The sequence below is a fragment of the Hemicordylus capensis genome, chromosome 3 (assembly GCF_027244095.1).
Source record: "Hemicordylus capensis ecotype Gifberg chromosome 3, rHemCap1.1.pri, whole genome shotgun sequence".
In the NCBI taxonomy this organism is placed as follows: Eukaryota; Metazoa; Chordata; class Lepidosauria; order Squamata; family Cordylidae; genus Hemicordylus; species Hemicordylus capensis.
Window position 1 is genome coordinate 162,146,263 of NC_069659.1, and position 19,274 is coordinate 162,165,536.

General features: G+C 42.8%; 1 pseudogene; it reads right to left on the reverse strand.

Annotated features, from left to right (window-relative positions):
* Positions 1–417: 417 nt before the first annotated feature.
* LOC128349405 (uncharacterized) lies at positions 418–1,098 on the reverse strand (annotated as a pseudogene).
* Positions 1,099–19,274: the final 18,176 nt, after the last annotated feature.

Sequence of the window (19,274 nt, forward strand, 5' to 3'; positions counted from 1 at the left end):
TCTTCATTATCAATAATGAGGCTGGTTGCTGTACGTGTTGTCATAAGTTTAGTTTTTTTAAAATTTTGTCATAGACCCATTTTTTTCACTGTGCTCCTTGACTGTCATTACTAGGGCTTGCAGAACACCTGCATTCTCAGCTATGAAAGTGGTATCATCAGTGTAGCACAGGTTATTGATGTTTCTTCTTCCAACTTTAAAACCACACTCATCTTCCAATCCAGCTTCTCTCAGTATATCTTTAGCATATAAATTGAATAAAGAAGGAGGAAGTATAGAGCCTTGTCTTACTCCTTTGCCAATTTGGAACCAGTCTGTTTCACCATGTTCCGTCTGGACTGTGGCTTCCTGCCCTGTGCATAGGTTTCTCATGAGAACAATGAGATGTTCTGGGATGCCCATTTTTCTAAGGCTGTTCCACAACTTGACATGGTCGACGCAATCGAAGGCTTTTCTGTAGTCAATAAAGCACATATTGATTTCTTTTTGGTATTCTTTGGCTTTCTCAATTATCCACCGTACATCAGCAATGACATCTCTTATTCCTCGGCCTATTCTGAAACTAGCTTGAACATCCGGCATTTCCCTTTCCACGTAGGGCTGTAATCTACATTGGGATTCTGAGCATTATTTTACCAGCATGTGGAATTAGGGATATTGTGTGATGGTTTGCACAATCTATTAAGTCTACTTTCTTTGGTATGGGTATGTAGACTGGCCTCTTCCAATCTGTTGGCCACTGTGTCTTTCTCCAAATTTGCTGGCATAGTTTGGTTAGAGCCTTGACTGATTCTCCTTCTGTTGCCTGCCATATTTCTGTAGCTATTCTACCAGTTCCTTTAGCATTCCATCTTGGTAATGACTGGAGTACTGATCTAACTTCATATTCCCGTACTAGAGCTTCTTGCAAGAGAAGATATCTTCTAGCATATCTTGAATGTTGACATCCCTGCTGTACATATTTTCAGTATACTACTTCCATCTCTGTCTAATCTTCTCTGAATCAGTTACTATCTGTCCTTTGGCATCCCTTAGCATACCAATTCAAGGTTGGAACCTCCCTCTGAGTTCAGAGATCTTTTGGAATACCTGCCTTGTTTTTCCGTGTCTATTTTGAATTCTCAAGGTCTTTACAGATGTCATTGAAGTACTGCCCCTTGTCTTTTCTAACAAGCTTTCTGAAATTCCCTATTAAGTTCCTTCCTGTGGTCTTTATCTTTCTTGACTTTGGCTTCTCTCCACTTCTTGGCAATTTCCACCATCTGTTTTGACATCCATTTTGCTTTCTTCTGTTTCTTGGTCTTTGGCAGTCTCTTTTCACACTTGTCCTTAACAATTTTTTAAATTTCATTTCACAGTTCCTCTGGTTCCCTATCAATGTGGTTCAGAACTTCAAAGCGATTCCTGATGTTCTCCTTGAAAATGGTGGATACATTCTCAATATCATATCGTGGAAGCTGGATAGCTTTGTTTTTCCACTTTAGCTTGACTTGGAACTTGCACATAAGCAGTTTGTGATCTGTTCCACAGTCGGCCCCCGGCCATGTCTTTGCTGTTATAACTGAGCTCTTCCACGTCCTTGCACCAATAATGTAATCAGTTTGATTTTGGTGTACTCTATCTGGTGATGTCTATGTGTATAGGCACCACTTTGGTTGTTTGAATAATGTGTTAGCAACGAAGAGATCATTGGCCTGGCAGAAACTAATAAGTCGTTCTCCTGCTTCATTTCTGTTTCCTAGGCTATACAGGCCAACTGTGTTTTCTTCCTTACCTTTTCCAACTTTCGCATTCCAGTCTCCAACCACCAGCATCACATCTTGCTTACATGTTTTGTCAATTTCAGACTGAACTTGAACATAAAACTCATCAACTTCTTCTTCTGCATCCATCATTGGGTCATAGACTTAAAGGGGTGTCCATGAAATCTAATTGATATTAGTTGGTCACTGACCACATATTACCCAAGTACTGTCATTGCTATATCCTTCCTGACTATGAAAGCAACACTGTGTCATGGCTCAGACTTCTGACTCAGAAGAGTCAGAGCAGGAATGGGAGGATTCGCCTGCTAGCGAGGTCTCAGAGGCACAGCAACAGGAGTTGGCAGGGAGACCAGACTCTGGAGCTGAGGATTCGCAACAGCTGCCAGACATGATTTCTGATGGGGAGAAGCCTGGGATTTCACCTGTCTTGAGAAGACGGCTCAAGAGGGAGGCTCAGTTGAAGTCATGCAGGCGCAGGAGATCACTAGAGAGGAAGCCGAAGTGCTGACACAGGGAAGCCTGATTGGCTGCTGGTTCTCTTGAACCATATATATTTGGTAGTCTCTCAATTGCTCAGGTGCTGTTTGCAACTTTAGCTGGTCCGCAGACAGTGTGCTATTGAATTCCAAAACTTTGTCCGAGTTCAAGTTTGCCTTGTTTATGCTTTCCTGCGTTGTTCTGTTAATTCCTTGCTTCTGTTGTCCTTCGCTATTTTCATTCCTTGCTCTGTGTTTTATGTTCACTTATTACTCAGTTATTGTTAGAGGGGGATACCTAGTTCAGTTCAGGGGACTTAATTCATTTACTGTTTTTCTTTGTGAGCCTTTTATTTTTCATTAGTGAAGTTCCGCTGCTACTTTCTGTTAACTCACCGGGGAGTGCTGAAGGGGGCTGTAAATCCTGTTGGGTTAGCCAAGCTAACAGATTTATGACACACCGTTCCTTCTTTGGTTTTCGTGTCCTGAGTAGTAAACGGTATGGTTTTCTGACTGAAAGTATCCCATTCCAGTCCATTTTAATTCACTGATGCCCAAGATGTCAATCTGTAGTAGATTCATTTCATCTTCCACTGTGTCGAACTTTCTCATATCCATGCTTCTACGTTCCACATTCCCATTGTAATTCTGTCTTTGCAGCTTTGGATTTTTTTTCTTTCTTGCACAGCAACAACAGCTGTTGACATCCAAAAAGCTTTGGTCCAACTATGTCATAAACACCATTGGTACTCTGAGAGATGTTTAGCTCTTCCTCAGTAGCATGTTGAGTACCATCTGGTACTACATCGACAATCATTCCCTTTTGTCTATCCATGTGGTTTTCTTGGTAAAATATAGGAGTAGTTTACCATTGCGTTTCTCCCACACAGTATGAAATGATGCTTTTGTTGTCACTAAAGTGATCATCCACCTCCAGGACCTTCCTGTATCACTGCTGCCCAATATAGGTGCGTGCTTGCTTTAGCTGGGCAACTGGGATGACATTCATGGTTTGGGTGACCCTACTGAAAGTATACCTCCCAGCGTACTTCACTCATCCCTCCCGGGAACACTACCCACCACCACAATGAGGCAGCATAGCAGGACTTGGGGGGGATCATATGTATATACACCTCGTATATGTATCTCGAGGTGGTGTACATAATCCAAAATACAATCTAAAAACGGAACAAGTTGTTCTAGTAAGAACTAATTAGTCTACCTTCACTGTCTCTACAACTGGACTAAATTTGGTTCTAATCAATGTCCACAAGTTAGATCTCTTGCACCTCAAATGTTCATGTGTCCGCCATCTTGGATCGAGGTGGATGACATCATTACAAACTACATCACTGAGGTGTCCCTGTGTGTCACTACACACAGAGACACCAAATTTGGTTCAAGTTGGCTAGACAGTCTTCAAGTTAGTGCACCTGGTGTCCCAGGTTGAGGCAGTGGCCAGAGGTGCCTTTTATTAGCTTTGGCTGATATGCCAGCTGTGTCTGTTTCTTGAAATAAACAACCTCAGAACAGTAGTACATCTGCTGGTCACCTCCAGACTTGACTACTGCAATGCGCTTTATGTGGGGCTGCCTTTGTACATAGTCCGGAAACTGCAGTTAATCCAGAATGCAGCAGCTAGGTTGGTCTCTGGGTTGTCTCGGAGAGACCATATCACGCCTATCTTTAAAGATCTACACTGGCTGCTGATAAGTTTCTGGGCAAAGTACAAGGTTTTGGTTATAACCTATAAAGCCCTAAATAGCTTGGGCCCTGGGTATTTAAGAGAATGTCTTCTTTGCTATGAACCACACCACCCGTTGAGATCATTTGGAGAGGTTCATCTGCAGTTGCCACCGGCTCATCTGGTGGCTACTCGGGGACAGGTCTTATCCATTGCCACCCTGAGGCTTTGGAACATACTTCCTGCTGAAATAAGAGCCTCTCCGTCTCTTACAACTTTTAAAAAGTCTTTAAAGATGCATTTGTTCACCCAGGCTTTTAATAGCAATAGCACTTACATTTATATACCGCTCTATAGCCGGAGCTCTCTAAGCGGTTTACAATGATTTAGCATATTGCCCCCAACATTCTGGGTACTCATTTTACCGACCTCGGAAGGATGGAAGGCTGAGTCAACCTTGAGCCCCTGGTCAGGATTGAACTTGTAACCTTCTGGTTACAGGGCGGCAGTTTTACCACTGCGCCACCAGGGGCTCTTTTAATTAGATATTGTTTTAATTGTGTTTTAATAGTTTTAACTTTCTAAATTTTAATTCTTAAATTGTTTTAATCTTTTATTGGTTGTTTTTATTGTCTTGTAAACCGCCCAGAGAACTTGTGTTATGGGCAGTATAAAAATGTTTTAAATAAATAAAATAAAATAATCTGTACCCATTGCAACTGTACCCACTGCAGCCCTTCTCCCATGGCTCCTGCATTTCTGCAGTGCCCTCTCACCACCTCTCTTCCCTGCTTGGCTTGGCCATCTGCCCCATCCCTCTCGGAAGCAGCTGCTCAGCAGGCAGAAGGAAGCGCCCCACTGCATATTCACTGCTTACTCACTGCAACTATACCCAATTTGGTTCAAATGGGTTAGACAGTCCACAGAAGGCAGAAGGAAGCACCACAGCAGGCTGCTTAGCTCACAGCTCGTCCGGGCAAGTAGGAGAAGAGGGTGACTCATGAGGGCAAGGGGGTACTGGCCTTGGGGGCCCTTGGGGGCCCCTGTTGGCATAAGCCCCTCAGACCCTGTGGGCATTTGTCTCCCCCATTGTTCAATGGACCCTATGATTATGTGTCCCTTTGTGTCCTAACAGCTGCAGCACTTTTGGTTCAAATTGGTTAAGCAGGTCACAAATTAGCCCATTCATGCCTCCAAAGTTTATATGTCTGCCTTCTTGAATCAGTGTTGATTACACCATCACAAACTATGCCATTGAGGCCTCCCTGTGTGTCACTCACTGCAACTGTACCCAGTTTGGTTCAAATGGGTTAGCAAGTACACAAATTAGCCAGCTTGCACCTCAGATATTTGCATGACCACCATCTTGGATTGGGGTAGTTGACATCATCACAAACTATTATTTATTTATTTATTTATTTATTTTTACATTTCTATACCGCCTTTCGTTAAAAACACAACCCCAAGGCGGTTTACAAAAATTAAAACATACAATAAAAAAGCAATTAAAAACATCAGGCTAAAAACATATAAAAACAGCCATTAAAACAATACAACAGATAAAAACACACAGAAGCCACAGTAAAAATGATTATGTAAAAGCCTGGGTAAAAAGCCAAGTCTTTACAAGCTTTCTAAAACTATGCCATTGAAGTGTCCCTACATGCCCCTACAACTGTACCAAATTTGGTTCAAATTGGTTAAGCAGTTTACAAGTTAGCCCACTTGCACCTCAAAAGTTTCCATGTCCGCCATCTTGAATTGGGGTGGATGATATCATCACAAACTATGCCAGTTAAGTAGAAGATGATTCTCAGTGTGCAGACCTATTTCCATTTCCCTATTACATCCAATGTAGATGCTTTCTGTTCAATTTTTTAAAATGCTTTTACAGAGTCCGCCATTCCCAGTAGATACATTTGTCTCTTTTTCAAATGCATGTTCTTGACTATCTTGTAAGACATCCTGTGTTCCCCTTTCCCTTTGCATTTCTTTTTCAATTTCTTTTGAAAAAGCACACAAAAAAGGAAATGTTGCTGGCACAGAATTGTGGGACCCTGGGGGTAAGGAAATGAAATAGCACATATCTAGCTTATCTTCAGCAACTGATAAAAGTGATTGAGGAAGAATGTTAAAGGTAAGTATTAAATTATCTTTCCCACAATCCTTTTCATTAAAAAAAAAATGGTTCTAGCCAAACTCCATTTCATAACACTATCATAAAAATCTCCATCTTTTCCGAACACTGCTTAAATGTTGAATGATAAACTAGATCAGAAGGGCAATTAATTACAAAGGATTGTTGCTAGACTGAACCAACATTCAATTCAGTATCACATCACTCACTTTTTCAATTATTTATTCAGACCAATGAGAATGTGAGAAAATTTAATCTAAATCTATTATAGATTTAAGACACATGTTCTGCTTTGGTTGCCCATGGACTGCACACTTGAAGGGAAGCACACTCTGGCTCCTGGAAGTTTGCATTCCCTGCCTTCCAGGAAGAACATCTTGACAAGCGGGAAATCAGCCTGTGTCCAGAAGGAGCACTGCAGGGAGCTTGTTCCTTATTGACCCTACCGGGGGTGGGGGGAACCCCTCTGCTCAACTGATGCTAGGAACTGTATATCCAAAGAGAAGCACACGCAGGTCTCTTCATTAACAGCTCCTGGATAACAGTTTCTGAGTTATGTGCAGGTGTGCACATTTTCAATTATTATTGCATTGTTCCAATCTATCTATCTATCTATCTATCTATCTATCTATCTATTTATTGTTAAATTTATATGCTGCCTTTCATTAAAACAATCCCAAGGTGGTTTACAGCAAAATTGAAAAACAAGATGGTAAGAAAGACACAATTAAAATATTAAGTGAAAAATATTAAACAAATCTGATTAAAACTTTAAAACAAAAGCATAAAAGCAACAGAGTACAAAGAGCAGCAGCAGAGAATCAAATAAATGCCTGGGCAAAAAGCCAAGATTTTACACTCTTTCTAAAAGCTGTGATGGAGACCGAGGAGTGAATAGCCATCGGGAGAGCATTCCAGAGTCTGGGGGCAGCAACAGAGAAGGCCCTGTCCCACGTGCATGACAACCGAGCCTCCCCCCATTGTCGGCACCCGGAGCAGAGCCCCCTCAGATGACCTCATCAAGGGGGCAGCAACCCTTGGGAGCAGGCGGTCCTTCAAGTATCCCGGGCCCAAACTGTTAAGGTGGTTGTAAGTCTCCTTGATGATCTTTTGTCTTTTGATTGAAATGCAGGGTATGAATTAAACAGAAAGATAAATTCCAGGACCATTATCTGAGGTAAAACTGCTGATTTGGGAATTGGGGTACAACCTATGTTAGATGGGATAGCGTTCCTTTTGAAGCCACGAGCTTGCAGTGCAAGAGTGCTCCTGACTCCACCCCTGAGCCTAAAGATCCAGGGAGTGATTGTGGCCAGTAGCCGCTGCACTCGTCCCTAGAAAAGTCAGATCTGGCTACAGGAACATCCCATCTGGATGATGTCAATATGCCATATGTGGGGTTGCTTTTGAAAAGCATTCAAAAACTTCAGCTGGTTTAAAATCCTGCCACCAGGAGCTTTCCCAGACAGTAGGGATGTGTGAAACGTTTCAGGTACAAAATGTTTTGTACTCGACATGGGCCGTTTCAGGTATTTTGTGTACAAAACAAAATGCCCATTTTCCACATCTGAAAGTTTTTTATACAAAACAAAACATCCCTCTACAAAACGTTGTGTTATTTTGGACCTCCATTTTGTGGTGATCTCTGAGTCACATTTTATGGACACCTCTTTGAATTTCCCGCCCTTCCAGTCTTCCAATCGGTGACCTAAAGCATGGGCTGACCTGCTGATGATTCCCTCCTTGTTCCCCATTGGCGCTTTTGCCTCTTGCCACTCTTTACTGACCCCACATTGGCCAGGGGAAGGATCAAAGAAGGGGCAAGGGTGGGGGCGGAGTTCAAGGAGGGGTTTTCAATTCATTCAACATTAGTTACTCATTCGCCATTCTGCCTTTCTGCCTCATTGAAGAGAGAGAGAGAGAGAGAACTAGTTTGCATTGCATGGCATGCCTCAAGTTGTCATGATGATGCCATGCCATTGAATATGCTTGCCTACCTTGTTGCCAGCCTGAGCCCAGCCTGCCAGCCTGCTATGGCTACTGTATGCCAGCCTGGGAATGGATTTATTTGCTGCATTGCTTTTTTGTTCCAGAAGAATTTTTTCACCCCCTTTAGAGATGCCATGCCATTATCTATGCCTGCCTTGTTGCCAGCCTGAGCCCAGCCTGTAGATCTCTGGTAGCATATGAGATTTTAAAGGACAAACCATGAATCCATTCTCATATGCTACCAGAGAATCTACACTCAAAACATCTCAGAAACAACAGAACACAGTACCCCATGGGTTAGCAACCCATAGGGGTGGTTGGCACCATATGTGCTCCACACCACCACTCACTCTGGGCCACCCCTGTGCCCTCCAAGTGCAGTTATGAGGCTGCTGAAACCTCCTTCATTCCCTATGGGTAAGAACCTTAAAGATGCGTAAACTCCATTAAATCTTTAAAAATCAGCCTTCTGTCCAATTCATTTGAAATAATTTTGGCAGCTTTCTTGCCTCCACTGGGCACTACCACTCACCTTACTCTGTTCTGGGCCACCCCCTTTCCCCCCGATGTGAAGCTATACTTTTGCTGAAACCTCCATTATTCCCTATGGGAAAAATCTTAAACTTCAAAAATTCACCAAAAATCAGCCCTTTGCCCAATTCCTCTGAAATTTGGGTGGTAGCTACCACCCACTGGGAACTACCACCCTCACCCACTAGTTTTGCCCTGTGGCTATTTTTTAAAATCCAAAACATTTCAAATTTTGCAATTTTGGACAAAGAACAAAATTGTGGTGTTTTGGATTGGCTGATTTTGAACAAAGAACAACATGGGGGTGTTTTGGATTTGGGCCAAAAACAAAACAGAAAAAACCCTCCAAAATTCATAACCCTACCAGACAGCTGGCTTTGCTGCAGGTTTACTACAAGGTTTTACTGCGAGTTCAAAGTTGCCCCTCAAAAACTGATGAAAAAAGTGGAATTTTACCCTGGATATAAATCAGGCTGCACTCTAAAGTGCAATGAAAAACCCAAATTGTATGTGAAGTGCTCCCAGATAGCTTGCAGGGGCTTTGGGGTAAATTTGGCCAATATGTGAATGCACTCATTTCATTCCGGAGGAGATGTGAACTAAAAGACATTGTGAAAAACTTCTAGGCTACTGGTAGGAGCAGGCTATACAGAGCATGTGACTCTCAAGAACTGCATTGATTGATTCCCAGTCCATCCAAAGTGCTTGTTTTGACCTTTAAGGCGCTATAAAGATACATTTGTGCCATTGAGTCGGTGTCGACTCCTAGTGATCACAGAGCCATGTGATTTTCTGTGGCTGAATACAGAGTGGGTTTGCCATTGCCTTACCCCACACAGTATGAGATGATGCCTTTCAGCATCTTCCTATATCACTGCTGCCCGATATAGGTGTTTCCTGTAGTCTGGGATTCGAACCAGCAACCTCTTGCTCACTAGGCAAGTTACTTCCCTGCTGTGCCATTAGGTGGCTCTTAAGGCCTTATACCATTCATTCATTCATTCATTTAACATATTTCTATACCATACATATTTATTAATTGACATATTTCATTTATTTATTAACATATTTATTAACATTTATTTAACTTATTTCTATTTAGGACCAGGGTACAAACACCTGCTTCCATATTAACACTTTCAAGTGTTAGCATCTGTTGCAGAAGGTTTTCTTTGAGCCCAATAAACCATATGTGTCTAACTGGGAAAGAAAAAAAGCAAGGCAGTGCCCCGATCAGCAGCAAAAGGAAAAGCAGTGGCAGGTACAGTTCACAAGGTGGCGGGTAAGAATGCTGTGTTAGTAGAGTTCCAGGGCAGGTGCCAAGAAGAGAATGATTGACATATGTTGCAGATGGATGTTAGGTGGTTGTATGTATTATCTTCAGAATCAGTCCATGAGATATGAGGGTCTTGAGTCAATAGATCAAAATTTTCCTCATTTGTCCAGCATCTCATTGTGTGCAATGCTGCTCTATATGTTGCTATATCAATGAGACTATGATTGTCTGGGTTGTAATGTCTGACCACAGGCTGTTCCAATTACTTTTTTAAGATGGTGGATTTGTAGTTCCTGAAATGTGCCCTCAGGGTTGTGGATACTTTCCCCACATATTGATTGCATCTTACAGTCTGGATACTTGCATTCTGAAATGTAAACCACATATATAGAAGCCGCTCTTCTTTCTCTTTCAGTGTATCTAACTTGGATGTGGGGAAAAGCCTTTCCTGTGACTACACCCAAGTTGTGGAATTTCTTTCCAAGAGAGACGCTCTTCACTTCCTCTTTGGTGGCATTTTGTTGCTGGGTGAAGACCTTCCTATTCAGAAAGCCTTTTGTTTCCCTGCTTTGTGGTTGCCTTGTCTCTTTTATATGATTCTGCTGCTATTTTATGCTGCTGTGAAGGGATTTTATCTACTGTATTTGCTACTGCTTTATAGTCATTTTTTAAAGTTTTGCTTTTTGATGTGTTTAGTACATTTTATTTTATGTTGTTAGCTGCCTTGAACATTTCAGTTCAAAATGGAAAGGTGAGATATAAATATTTATAATTAAAAAAAATAAAGTGCTGGGTGGCTATTAGGGGTGTGCACAAAACTGGCTGGCCTGGTTTGGTTGAAGTCTGGACTGAACCTGGACTGGGCCAGTTTGGTTCTGCAACCCCTGAAAGCCCCCTTTGCAAAAACATTTTTAAAAAATTCTCACCCCCTCCAGGGTTCTTCTCAAAGGCTCTGTGTGTGTGTGTGTGTGTGTGTGTGTGTGTGTGTGTGTGTGTAGTTCGCCCTCCCCCTGCCAGACTTCATTATGAGCCAAATTGCCCAGTACGGGTGGTCTTCTGTAACTCTGTGGCTGCCTCCTATCTTCTGGCTAATTGAGAAAAACGTCTTCACCTGGTTCTGCTGCTAGACGGAGGGGTTGCCAATCATTGCAGCTATAAAGGTGGGGCTGTGCCAAGAGCACAGCCATCGGTAGGCCGATGGATGTGCCACCTGTAGGCAGCCACCAAAGGGGGCAGGCTTTGGAGTTGGCGCAGAGGACCGAGCAAGTTATGCTGTTGCTTTAAAAGACTTCTCCGTTTATTCAGTAGATTTTATGCAGGTATGTGTTTTGGTGTATCTGGAGTTGGGGAAACATGTCCACTGTCCCTGGGGTGATTCTAGCAGTGGTGGGGAACAGAGGAAGATGTGGTGTTGGCAGGGCATCAGGCTATTATAGGGGAAGGGGGGGTCAGAAATTTGCGCCTTCCAGCTTCCTTGCCAGTTCTTTCACCTTGGAGAGCAATGCCAATCTCCCACAGAACCTCACCTTGCTTCTTTGCAATGCCAGGTCAGTTCAAGATAAAACAGAAATCATCCATGATCTAATTGTGAATGATGGTGCTGACCTGGTATGTACTATAGAGACCTGAGTGATGGAGGCTAGTGGTCTAGTTTGGGCCCATCTTCTCCTGGCAGGATACCATGTTGTAGAGCAGGTGAGACGATATGAGATGGGAGGAATAGTAGCTGTGGTCTATAATAATAATATCTCCCTTACCAGGGTTCCTGACAGGGAATTGGCCTATATTGAATGTGTGTACCTACATCTGGATACCAAGGATAGACTGGGACTTTTCTTGGTGTACCGTTCGCCCTGCTGCCCAACAGAGTCCCTAACTGAGGTGACTGACTTGGTTGCAGAGCTTTAATGTTCACTTTGGAACCAATTTGTCAGGATGAGTTCAGGAGTTCATAGCGGCCATAACAACTATGGGCCTATTCCAAGTGGTCTCAGGACCAACACACATTTCTGGTCACACTCTTGATTTGTTTTTTTACTTAGATCAGGAAGGTGTTCCATGGGTGGAGACTCCTATGATTTCCCCATTGTCATGAACGGACCACAATCTAGTTAAGGTTGGACTCATAGCCTCAACCCTCCTCCACAGGGGTGAAGGACCTATTAGGATGGTCCACCCCAAAAAGCTATTGGATCCAATAAGAATCCAAGAAGCTTTGGAAGGCTTTAAGGTAGGTTCTGCCAGCGATTGTGTTTATGCCCTTGTTCAGATTTAGAATAATGAAATTACTAATGCAGTAGCCATGATTCCTCGTAAGCACCCTCTTTGATCCGCTTCTAAATTAGCCCCTTGGTATACAGAAAAACTATGGGGCTGAAGCAGCAATGCAGATGGCTTGAGCGCAAGGAGAGAACAATTCAGCTCAAATTAGATTACAACACAGAGTGCATTTGAAGATCTATGCTCTGCCAGTGCATGCAGGAAAGAAGCAGTTATTTTCTGCCTGCATTGCTTCTGAAAGCCCACATCTAGCAGAGTTGTCTAAGCTTGTGAGAGGGCTAGTACAAGCCCCTCCTACCCTGAATGAGTACTTAGACCCATGAGTTACCCATTGTAACATTTTAAATAAGTTTTTTGCAGATAAAATATCTTGTATTCGAGCTGAACTAGACTCTATAGTTACTGTAGAGCTGTGGTGTCCAGCAGCTCCTCTTATGTTATTAAACTGAATCTGTTTCAGTTTGTGACTGCCGAGGATGTCAACAAGATACTTGGGACACTTCACCATACCAACTGTCCTCCTGACCCTTGTCCAACATGGCTTATATGATCTTGCAGGGAGGTTTTAGGAGAGGGTCTTGTTAAGATCATTAATACTTCTCTGAGGGAGGGCAGGATGCCTCCTCTTCTCAAGGACACAATTATTAGGCCACTTTTCAAGAAATATGCATTGGATCACGCAGAATTAGGCAATTATAGGCCTGTCTCTTATTAGTTTCTGCCAGGCCAATGATCTCTTCATTGCTAACACATTCTTCAAGCAACCAAAGCGGTGCCTATACACATGGACATCACCAGATGGAGTACACAGAAATCAGATTGATTAAATTATTGGTGCAAGGACGTGGAAGAGCTCAGTTAAACAGCAAAGACATGGCTGGGGGACGACTGTGGAACAGATCACGAACTGCTCATGGGCAAGTTCCAACTCAAGCTAAAGTGGAAAAACAAAGCTATCCAGCTTCCACAATATGATCTTGAGAATGTACCTACCATTTTCAAGGAGAACATCAGGAAACGCCTTGAAGTTCTGAACCACATTGATAGGGAACCAGAGGAACTGTGGAATGAAATAAAAGCATTTGTTAAGAATGAATGGGAAAAGAGACTACCATGACATCTGTAAAGGCCTTGAGGATGGAAATAGACATGGAAAAACAAGGAGCATTTTCCAAAAGATATCTGAACTCAGAGGGAGGTTCCAACCTTGATTTGGTATGTTAAGGGATGCCAAAGGAAAGATAGTAACTGACTGAGAGAAGATCAAACGGAGATGGAAGGAGTATACTGAAAATCTGTACAGCAGGGATGTCAACATCCAAGATACACTAGAAGATATGCCTTACTTGCAATAACCTCTAGTACAGGAAGATGAAGTTAGATCAGCACTCCTGCTGTTACAAAATCGGAAGGCTACAGGAATTGATAGAATAGCTCCAGAAATATGGCAGGCGACAGAAGAAGAACCAGTCAAGGCTCTAACCAAACTATGCCAGCAAATTTGGAGAATGACACAGTGGCCAACAGATTGGAAGAAGTCAGTCTACATACTCATATAAAAGAAAGGAGACTCAACAGATTTCACAAACCATTGCACAATATCCTTAATTTCACATGCTAGCAAATTAATGCTCAGAATCATCCAATGCAGATTAGAGACCTGTGGAGAAAGGGAAATGCCGGATGTTCAATCTGGTTTCAGAAAAGGCCGAGGAACAAAAGATATCATTGCTGATGCATGATGGATAATTGAGAAAACCTAAGAATACCAGAAAGATATCAATATGTACTTTATTGACTACAGAAAGACTTTGATTGTGGTGACCATGTCAAGTTGTGGAATATCCTTAGGAAAATGGGCATCCCAGAACATCTCATTGTTCCCATGAGAAACCTATACACAGGACAGGAAGCCACAGTCCAGACGGAACATGGTGAAACAGACTGGTTCCAAACTGGCAAAGGAGTAAGACAAGGCTCTATACTCTCTCCTTCTTTATTCAATTTATATGCTGAAGATATACTGAGAGAAGCTGGATTGTAAGAAGATGATCATAGCTTTAAAGTTGGAGGAGGAAACATCAATAGTCTGTGCTACGCTGATAACACTGCTGTGATAGCTGAGAATGTGGGTGAGCTCTAGTAATGAAAGTCAAGGAGCACAGTTAAAAAATGGGACTACAGTTAAATGTAAAGAAGACTAAACTAATGACAATGGGTACAGCAACCAGCCTCAGAACTGACAATGAAAACATTTAAATGGTGGATAGCTGCTGCCTTTTAGGAACGACCGTCAACAGTAAAGGATCCAGCAGTCAAGAAATACGCCACAGACTAGCACTTGGTAGGGTTGCAATGAAGGCCTTAGAAAGGATATTTAGAAGCTGTGACGTGTCTACACCTACAAAGATTAGAATAAATCAGACCATGGTTTTTCCCGTGACACTCTATCGATGCGAAAGCTTGAAAGCAAGATAGAAAAAACATTGACGCTTCTGAACTTTGTTGCTGGAGTAGACTTTTGTGGATTCCATGGACAGCCAGGAAAACAAACAAATGGATCCTAGAACAAATCAATCCAGAATTTTCACTCGAGGCACAAATGACTAGGCTCAAACTATCATACTTTTGACACATTATGTGAAGACCCAGCTCCCTTGAGAAGTCCGTCATGCTGGGAAAAGTTGACAGCAAGAGAAAAAGAGGACCACCAGCAGCAAGGTGGATGGACTCGATCATGGCAGCAATGAATGTACCACTGAGAGACCTTAAAGGCCAAGTTGAAGACAGATCATCCTGGAGAGAATCCATCTATGTGGTCCCTAAGAGTCGACACCGACTTGATGGCACTTCAATCAATCAATCAATCAATCAATCAATCAATCAATCAATCAATCAATCAAGGCCTGTCTCTAATCTCCCATGGTTCAGCAAGGTGATTGAGAGGGTGGTGGTGACTTAGCTCCAGGCTATCTTGGAGGAAGCGAATTATCTGGACTCATTTCAAGCTGGCTTCCAGGCAGGCTATGAGGTTGAGACAGCCTTACTTGGCCTGTTGGATGATCTCCAATTAGGAATCGACAGGGGGAGTGTGACTCTGTTGATCCTTTTGGTTCTCTCAGTGCTTGCAGTGGTTCCTCTCCTACCTCTTGGGTAGGTTCCAGATGGTGTCACTTGGAGACTGTTGTTCTTCAAAACAAGATCTCCAGGATGGGGTCCCACAAAGCTCCATACTGTCTCCAATCCTTTTTAACATCTACATGAAACCACTGGGAGAGTTCATCAGGGGATTTTGTGCAGGGTGTTATCAATATGCTAATACACCCAAATCTATTTCTCCATTTCAACTTCATTAGGAAATGGCCTAACTTCCCTAAATGCTTGCGTGGAGGCAGTAATGGGCTGGATGAGGGAGGCTAAATCCAAGCATTTCTGGAGATAAATGACCTTAGAACAGTGGTGAATATGTTGGTAATATCCAGGCTCGACTATTGCAATGCTCTCTATACGTAGGGCTGCCTTTGTACGTAGTATGGAAACTGCAGTTAGTACAGAATGCAGAAGCCAGGTTGGTCTCTGGGGTTACCTGAAGAGATCGTATTACATTCATTTTAAAAAGACTACACTGGCTGCCAATACGTTGCCGGGTGAAATACAAAGTGCTGGTCATTACCTATAAAGCTCTAAACAGCTTGGGTCCAACATATTTAAGAGAATGCCTTCTTCTTCTTCATCAACCCCACCGCTTATTAAGATCATCTGAGGAGGTCCAGTTGTGGTTGCCACTAGCTCGGTTGGTGGCAACTCAAAACTGGGCCTTTTCTAGAGTTGCCCCGGGACTCTGGAACATGCTTCCTAATGAAATTAGAGTCTCCCCTTCTTTAAATGTGTTTAAGAAGGACCTGAAAACATACCTGTTTAGCCAGGCTTTTAGTTTATAGTTTTAAAGTTTGGGGTTTTAGCGTTTTTATCTGTAATTTTAAAATTGCTTTAATTGTGTCAATGGTTTGGTGGTTTTTTAGACTGTGAACCGCCCAGGGACTTTTTCTTTTTTTGTATGGGGCGGTATAGATATGTAAGAAATAATAATAAAAGAAGTGGGCTCTTCATAAAGACTTGCTTTTTCTAAACAAACAAACATTTGTGATCTTGTGGAACTTCGTATGCACCAGCCCTGCGCGGGGCGGGCATATACGATGTTCCACAAGATCGCCAAGCAAATGTTTAAGGCTCGCATTTGCTATTTAAAAAAAAAAAATAGCAAGGTGAGGTTTTGTGGGAGATTGTGGTGATCTTGTGGAACATCATATGACCTGACCCATGTAGGGGCTGGTGCATATGATGTTCCGCAAGATCACCAAGCAAATGTTTCATTTTGGTTTTTTAAAAAAAAAAGCAAAATGCATGGCTATAAGAAAAGTCTGCTTAAGTTATTATGCTCACCATAAAGTACCATAAGGAGTTGTACACTCCCAGTGACCATTCTGGGAGTGGCACACCCTGCATGGACTTAAAAAGTACATGGAATTTTTTGGAAGGAACCAACAGGAACCCTATTAAAGCAGCCCTATGTGAATGGCCCCCAGTTGTTGTTTTTAAAATTATCTTTATTGCACTTATATGTGGCATATAAGTTATAATATATTATAATATATATATAATATATATATTACCTCAAAAATCACCCTACTTTACCCCACAATTCCACAGTTAAGCTGCCGTCTGGGAAAGGCCCTGGCATTTTGTCTTCTGAGTCAAAGATATAAAAACAGGAAAACAAATTATCTTCATACTCAGAGACCTACCCTGTGAGAGATTGTCTCTAAGAATGAATACATCAAAGGGCAGAGAGAAAGAGTTAGCCTGGAGATAATTTGATCTAGGGGAATTAAAAGAGTGAAACATCCTTTAATGTAAACAAGCTTACATTATTATATATTACAATGAGGTTTTAGGAGAGAAAGTGACTTTCACTTTATTTTATCATGCTTTTAGCATGAAATACGAAGGAGACCTAACAGACATGAGGTGTCCAAAGTTCAGCTGCATAGCCTTGCTCTACAAGTTCTTTTCTGATTATATGTTTACTGTGCAAACATGATTTAGGGAAGTGCATATCACTTGTGCTTTTCTCCCCACTTCATTGTAATGTGCAAAGCTTCCCTTATGAGAGTCTCTCTCTCTCTCTCTCTCTCTCTCTCCTTTCTTTCTTTCTTTTTGCAACTATAAGGTTGCTACCTTTGAGAAACTTGGTAGAAGGCCATTTCTAATGGAAACAAACCAATGTGGTTGTTTACAAGGAAAGAGAAAATACTTGGCTTATATGTTGAAATTCACCTAAACACTGAAACAAGTATTTGAAGTCAGTATATGACACCTGCATTTTTACTAAGGCTGCACTATGAAATTTACAGAATGCAAGTGGCCCTCATTATCCGCAATCTCGTGCTTTGTATATCTGCAGTCAGGCAATGGAAACCCGGTCTCATTATTTGTTGTTCTTGTTTTAATTGCTTATTATTATTTATTTATTATTTTTTTTAAAAATCTCGTGATTTTAAGGGGGAAATCAGCAAAATTTGGAGTTTGGGGGGCATTGCTGGACACCTAGAGAGCATGGCACAGTATTTTATTTCACTTTTTTCTGCTTTTTATTGCTTTTTTGTCTTTTTTTTTTAAAAAAACACCTTCAGGAACCTACCCTCCCACATTCCCATTGACTTAAGGTCTCATTATCCATGGTTTCATTATCCACGGTTATAGACGAGAATGGTGTTGGAGATAATAATTAAGTAATATTTGAAGTTTGAGCCCGGGGCACCCAAACCTGTAAGGATTTATGGGCAGGCTACTTCCTTAAGTGGCACAGTGGGGAAATGCTTGACTAACGAGTAGAAGGTTGCCAGTTCAAATCCCTGCTGGTACTATATCGGGCAGCAGGAGTTATATAGGAAGATGCTGAAAGGCATCAACTCATACTGCGTGGGAGGAGGCAATGGTAAACTCCTCCTGTATTCTACCAAAGAAAACCACAGGGCTCTGTGGGCACCAGAAGTTGAAATCGACTTGACAGCACACTTTACTTTACTTCACTTCAATATATATAGCAGAGTATTTCAGGAGCTAATTCACTCCCATTACTGCAGAAGTTAACAGGGTCTCAGGGGCAACAGCTTGTAAAAGATAAGCATGGAGATTCATTTAAGGTTAAACTAATTTACTTTATTTAGAAGTACATGATGATAGGAAGGACCTATTCCTAGTTGCTAGCTACATGGTGATCAGAGAGAAACCTTTCGAAGTGTGGTGTTCAGAGAGAGAGGGGCTATAGAGACATTCTGGGAAAGAGAAGGAGGAGGTGATGGAGGAAGAGGAGGTCACTCCCGGGAAGTTCCTTAGTACAGTCTATCGATTGAGGGGTTATATAGGCAGTGATGAACAGAAAAGAGAAGGAGACTCTAACTGACTATCTCTACTCCCAGTGGTCATTAAAGTTACTGGTGCAAAAGGTCAATGCCATCTGGAGCTGGATCTCCAACAAACGGGATCTGTGTGGAAAATGAGGGCCACCTGTATACAACCTTTCTGCCACATTTACGCTGCTCGCTGCTCAAATGAGCAGCGCAGCGCTCTTGCCTGGCCCCCTTTGAGAAGCACGAGGCTTCTCTTGACCTGATTGGTCAGGGGGCCCGTGCAGGGGGCGGGGCTTCAGCTCCGCGTCCTGCTCCGGGCCCGGGAGAGCTCAGTTCGCTCTCGACAGGCATCGGAGCAGGACGCCTTTTAAGGCTCCTGCTTAGTCAGCCCGGCGCGAGATCGGGAGCGGGTTTTCGCCACTCGGAGCGGTGGCAGCGGCAACGGGGGGTGGCTTTTTAAGTCCTCCCCCGAGGTTTGGAGTGTTTCTGGGGGCGGGGTTGCCCTCTTTGTGTACTGGGCCCCAGCGGTGCTCCTTCTGGGCAGCGGGCCCTGGGCGGCAGCGGAGGCCTGGGCTTCTCCCCCCCCCCCCACTACTTGAGCGGGCCTTTGGCGCCCCCCCCCCCCGGTGACGCTTTGCGGCTTTGGGAGGGACACTTTCAGCTCCCCCCCCCACTGCTGGAGCAAGATTGCGGCGGCGCTTCCCCCCCTCCTCGGCGTTTCT